The sequence below is a fragment of the Euphorbia lathyris genome, chromosome 4 (assembly GCF_963576675.1).
Source record: "Euphorbia lathyris chromosome 4, ddEupLath1.1, whole genome shotgun sequence".
NCBI classification, from domain to species: domain Eukaryota; kingdom Viridiplantae; phylum Streptophyta; class Magnoliopsida; order Malpighiales; family Euphorbiaceae; genus Euphorbia; species Euphorbia lathyris.
In genome coordinates, this window is record NC_088913.1 from 63,991,234 (window position 1) to 63,997,982 (window position 6,749).

Here is a 6,749-nt window from a genome sequence, read left to right on the forward strand (position 1 = left end):
AAAGATCACATAGGAAGAGAAGCTGTGCTGTTGATGATGAAAGTAATGAAAAGCTATATGAACAACTATCTGACATGACTTCTGCAATTCGAGAGCTTGGTGCAACATCCACAAAACAAGCTCAGAAAATGTTTGTGGATACTCTTTACAAAGAAGTTGTGAATATTGAGGGCTACGATGAGTTTGAATTGTCTCTTGTTTTCGATTATTTGGTTGTTAATGAGTTGGCCGCAACAGCTTTTTTGATTAAAAGTCCACAACTCAATAAATTCTGGGTTCAATTTTTTTTTGAAAAATAGAATCTTGAATGAAGAAATTGGAGGAGTTGTGAACATTTTAAGTATTGAGTCTAAAGACATACGTTGAATATTTTAAGTTTAGACATTTTTCATATGTATTTGACTTTATTACTAGTATGTTTTAAGACGTATTTTATATTTATATGTTAAGATTTTGGATAATATTTTTTGTTTTTATTTATATTTTGTCACATATTTTACCATTTTAATATGATATATATTTAATTGGAAATAACAAAATGTCTATAAATGTGGTATTTATATATTTAAATGTGTCTGGAAAATATTTTCCAGGTTTCTAACCAAACACCAAAAAATATTTTTCGGTGTTATAACCAAACACAGGAAAATATTTATTTTCCTGTACAATATTTTCCAATGCATAATATTTTTCTCTGCACAATATTTTCCTGCAAACAAACGGGGCCTTAGAAGTCTATCAGTTGGAGGGCCCAAGGAGAGAGTTATTAGTTGTTCTTTTCTTTGGAAATTCCTTAGTATTGTGTTTTCAGAGTTTTGCTCTGGGATAGGTTGGGATGTGGGAAATGGAAAGTCTATCAACTTCTGGAATGATATATGGATTGGTAAAAAATCCTTGTTAGAGCTTTGTATCTCCCCTCCTCCCGTGGGTATCCAAAATTGAAAGATTGCTGATGTGGTGGATTCGGAGGGTGATTGGATTTGGTCAAGATTTGAATCCTATTTTAGTCTGGAGACTCTCCTGAGAATTAGAGGAGTTAAGATTAGTAGCAAAGAGGAAGATAGGGATAGCCACTGTTGGGCGTTAACGAATAATAGGACTTCAAGGCTTTTAATCAAAATTTGGAGGTCCCTCACTCTGAAGTTTGGAAAATTATTTGGGATTTGAAAGTTCCTTACCGCATTAGGAGCTTCCTGTGGCTTGGGGTAAAGGATAGGTTGCTCACTAATACAGACAGGAAAAGACATCATCGGGTGGAGTCTAGTGCTTGTAGTAGATGCAGAGGGCAGGAAGAAACTATTTGCCATTCCATTAGAGATTGCCCCAGGAGTAAAGAGGTGTGGAGGAAAATCCTCCCTAACCAGCTACTGCTTGCTTTCCTTTCCCACTCTGATCTTGACTGGTTTGCCGATGGTGTTAGTGGGAAGTTGTTGGCCAATCTTGAGTATGGTGGCATTATCTTTGCAATTGTCTGTCACCAGCTGTGGAATTAGAGGAATGCTGAGATTTTTGGGGGAGAGAATGTTGTTATTCCTAATTTGGTTGAGTTCTTCTCTAAATTTTTTTTTACTATTGCTGATAGCTTTAAAGAGGACCCTCTTGTTACACTGATCCAGAAGAAGGTTCTCCATCTCTTAGGTTAGTGTAGGCCTAGTGAAGGGGTGGTAAAATTAAATACTAATGGCTCTTGTTATAAAGACAGTAAAATTGCTGCTGGTGGAGTTCTGAGAGACGATGGTGGTGCGTGGATTTCTGGGTTCACGCAGAACCTGGGTATGGGTTCCTCCTTTTCTGCAGAGCTTTGGGGAATCTTCTCTGGTCCTAGACTAGCTAGGAGTCTGGGTTTGAAGAAGGTGATTGTGGAATCTGACAACCTAGAAGCTATCAAAATGATCTCGGACAATAATGCTATTTGTTTAAATAGCCAAAATTTAATCAAAGGTATTAGAAGGATGTGTTCTTCCATTGAGTCTATCAATTTCAGCCATATTTTCATAGAACAGAATAGGGTGGTAGATTGTCTGACGGCAGAAGGCTATGAGAGGATGTTGGGAGTTACTACCTTCTCTTCTCCTCCTGATTTCCTGTATCCGCTCCTTTTGGAGGATGTGGTGGGGGTTAGCTTCCCTAGGCTAATCCCGGGTTATGTTTTTTCTTGGTTTTTTTGTTTGTTTTTTTCTTTCCCTTTCCTACCAAAAAAAAGAAGATTAAACTTTTGTACTAATAGACCACTAAATTTCTTGTTAAGTGTTTTTTTCTTTTAATTTTATTTGTGAACTTCATGTGTCGTTTAATGATGAGTGTCGAATTCACCAAAAATAAAATACCTACTCTTGGAACTAGAAAACTGTAGTAAATGTGGAGTAGGGTCGAATCCACAGAGACTGGTTGAATTAAAACTTTATAGAATGAACAACGAAAAGTAAATTAGGGGGGTTTGGTTTGTAGATTTCTGTGAATAAAATTAACTGGAAGTAATTAAACAGGGAAAACAATTCAACAGCAAATAATGATATAAATAACCTAATATGAGGCGATTCCAGTTAGAGGTTAAATTCAAGTCTTGAATTTAACTAATTGATCATCAATCATACATAAAGATATATTTCACCCATTCAAATAAATTAGCTAGTTATTAAAAAGCATTAATAACCAATCACTTCTTACAGTTTAGATAATCAGGAAACGTTCACTAATTATCTCTAATCAATCAAACAGTCCTAAACAAGCTTTAGAATTTAATTTGATTAAAAGCATTAAAGTACAAAAGAGATGCTAACTCTACTCAACAATCACACAAGCGGGATTATTTAGAGTATATCAATCACCAATTCATAACATAAATTAAAAGCTTGTCCGCAATTAATTATGTTATGGGCTACTTGCATCAGATGGTTTAAACGATTACGTATTTAAACACCTAATTAGTAAACAATTACAAGTAAATAATCAAATCAATGATTCAATTAAATCATGCAATAAGAATAGAAACAAAAACAGAATAGAGATTGATTACTTGAAATAGATGAAGGAAAATAGTACAGAATGATCTCACAATTCCATTGTTCAAGACTTAAATCCTCTAGCTAGAAATTGGAGTTTAGTTCATCATGGAAGAGAGAATACACAAGAAAGATGAAGAAAACCTGAAGAAAAATGATATTGCTGGAAGAAAAGGTCGATGATGAGAGATCCCCCTCCTCGATTCTCTGTTTGTCTTATTAAACGTAAAATTCCCACTCTTCCCACTCTTCCACGTTCCACGTTTTTCTAGCTGGAGAGAAACTAAATAACTCCCTCTAAAAATCTAATAATAAAATCCTATATAGAATTAAACTCCTACTAGGATTCTATATTATAAAATCCTAATAGAATTTAATCCTATAATAATGTCTTAACATATTTAAAACTAATAATAAAAGTTACAAAGAGTAAAAATCTTAAAATAGAAGTCTTCTAAGCAAAACCCAACTCCCAAATTCGTACTGGTCCTTACCCATAGGCACGGGTTAGGACGAATCAGCTTTTTAGTGCATAATTCCTTCTTCAGCATGGCCTAAGCCATGGGCATATCTTAGAACTTGACTGCTTTCTCTGGTTTCACTTTAGGCTCTATAGAATCAGCATCTTAATCCTTAATTTGAATTGCATCTCCAGAAACACCTATAAAACACAAAACAAGGTAAACAAACACTAATAAAGTAAAACTAACACTAAACTAAAGAGAATTAAGATATAAAGATGTACATAAATATGGACACATCAAAATTCCCTCACATTAAACCTTGCATGTCCCTAAGCAAGAACAAAACTAAATCGAGAACTAAAATAAAACAAAATCAAGAAAACAGAAATAATTTAAATTCTCCAAAACTATCAAACCCAAATTACCAAGCACTATCGATAGAATCTCAATTTTAGTCAAAGTGCCAGATGTTTCAAAGTTTATTTTGCCATAAACAGTTAAGTAAGACATTAACTTAACAATGCTATCAAAATCAAATACACAAAGCTTGATAACTCTCACAAGGTGGTCACTCAATTCTGGTAGAGGTTTCAATTCCAATTTAGGGGCCTGCAAAATTGAAGGGGAAAGTTTAGTACTAGATCTTGGCAAATCAATATAAGACACATTATGATTCAAGATTTTAAGAGATTGAAGTTCAAAAACAGTGTCTTTTATTGTATAACTGATCACAAATTCTTTAGCAACATCTTCCATTTTCTTCTTGCGGAAATCATGACATATTACGAAGCTAAGCTCGTCTTTATCATTCATGTCAAAAACTTTCTGCACTAATGGATCAATAACATCTAAAACAAACACAGAGTGCATTTCACTAGGATATTTCATAGCATCATAGATGTTAAATTTTATGGTGTTACCATCAAATTCCATACTCAAAGTACCTTCATGCACATCAATTTTTGTCCTAGATGTTTTTAGAAAAGGTCTTCCTAACAAAATTGGGACAGAATTGGAAGAGTTATCTTCTTCCATGTCCAAAACATAGAAATCAGCAGGGAAAACCAAATCATCTACTTGAATAAGTACATCTTCTAACACACCATCAGGATATGCATTAGATCTATCCGCTAATTGAATAATCACACCAGTTTCTTTCAACGGTTCAGCATTCAAAGAATGATAAATGGAACGGGGCATGACATTGATTGAGGCACCTAAATCTAGCATTGCACTTTCAATTTTTGTACGCCCTATCTTACAAGGAATAGTGAACATACCTGGGTCCTTGCACTTAGGAGGGAGTTTCTTTTGGATAACTGCAGAAACATTCTCCCCCACGCTAATCTTTTCATCACCTCTCAACTTCCTCTTATTAGTACATAATTCCTTAAGAAATTTAGCATAGCGAGGAATTTGTTGAATTGCATCTAAGAGAGGGATGTTTACCTGAACTTTCCTAAACAAGTCGAGTACCTCTTTTTCTTGAACCTCCTTTTTGCTTTTTGAAAACCGGCTTGGAAATGGAGGATTAACAATTGGTGATGATGGAACAATATTAGCTTGAGTAGTTTCCTCTTTTTCCAACTCCTTCTCTTCTTCCTGTCCTAGATTTGCAGCAGATGGTATCTCCTTTCCACTCCTCAAGCTAATAGCACTTGCATTTTGCTTAGGATTAACCTCTGGTTGTGAGGGCAAATGCCAAGAAGGTTGGGATTCTAACTTGCTTAGTGAGGTTTCCATTTGACTCATTTGGTTCTCCAAGTTTTGAATGCTCGTTTTAGTGTCTTGTTGGAATGTCAAAGTGTTCTGCTGAAATTGTTGCATATTAGTAGCCATAGCAGTAACAATTTGTTCCCGTCATCATTTGGTAATGTTTACATTCTGTTAGCTGTGGATTATGTTTCGAAGTGGGTGGAAGCTAAAGCTACCCGGAATAATGATGTTAAAACTGTTATTGACTTTGTTAAAACTTATATTTTTACCAGGTTTGGCACACCAAAAGCTTTGATAAGTGATCGTGGAACTCATTTTTGCAACAAGGTGGTGGAATCTTTACTAAAAAAGTATGATGTTACTCATCGAACATCCACTGCTTACCACCCTCAAACGAATAGGCAAGCTGAAGTTTCCAATCGAGAGATAAAATCTATTCTTGAGAAAACTGTGATTTTCTCAGTGAAATCATAATATTATCTGGCAGAAGAAAAGTGACAGTAGTTAAACCCGAAGCCATCGTCATCACGTAGTAAAGGTGGTGCGTGGAGGCTAATCTGGGGATTGCGGATACCACCTAAGAGAAAACACTTTCTGTGGAAGCTTTTGCACAAGGCGTTACCATGTTTTAACAATTTGCAGCGCCGAGGAATTGAGGTAGATACGCAGTGTCACGGGTGTTGGTATTCTATTGAAGATGAAGAACACATATTTTTGAAATTGCCCCACTATGAAGGAGATATAGAAATAGGGTTTAATGTTGTCTCGTGCGGACAAAAGAGGTTACATCTCTATAAAGGACTGGTGTTCTAATATTATGGCGGCTTCTAAATCATCCGAATAGTAGGTGTTCTTCGTCATGCTTTGGGTGGATCTGGTTCTGTAGAAACTGAGCCATTCACGATAGTGTCCAGATTCCAATGGTTATTGTTACGTCAAAGATTTTAGAGTTTGTGGCAGAATGGGATCAGAGTGCTGTTGTTTTAGGCATTGGGGTACCGTGGCAAGCTCGTAATATGTCAGGTTTTACAGCTAAATGGGATGTCCCGCCTTATGGAATGATAAAGGTAAATTGTGATGCTGGGTGGAGTTGCAAGGGAAATAAATGCAGTGTGGGCCTTATTGCTCGTGATTGTGAGTGATTGCTGATGGCGACCGCTAGAGTTCCGATCAGCCCATGTGTGATGGTGGAGGAAGCTGAACTATAGGCAATTATTGAAGGCTTTATTTTCGCTCATGACCATTGCTTTAATACAGTAATTCTTGAGTCTGATGCTAAACTAGTAATTAAGTAACTCAAGAGTGGTTGTGTTCCGCAGTCTTACCTCTCCTTCCTTTATGAGGATGCTTTACACTTATGTCGGGCATTCTAGTCTAGTCTTTTTACCTTCATCACTAGGTCAGGAAATTATGATGTTCATAAATTAGCAAAATGGACAAAGGATTTGGTTTCCACTGTTGTTATTATGGAAGACTGTCTCTCTCAATTTTGGAGTCTTGTTTGTAACGAGTGTAATTTGGCTATCAATTAAATAACAGCTACACTTTTCATGAAAAAAAAAAGAAT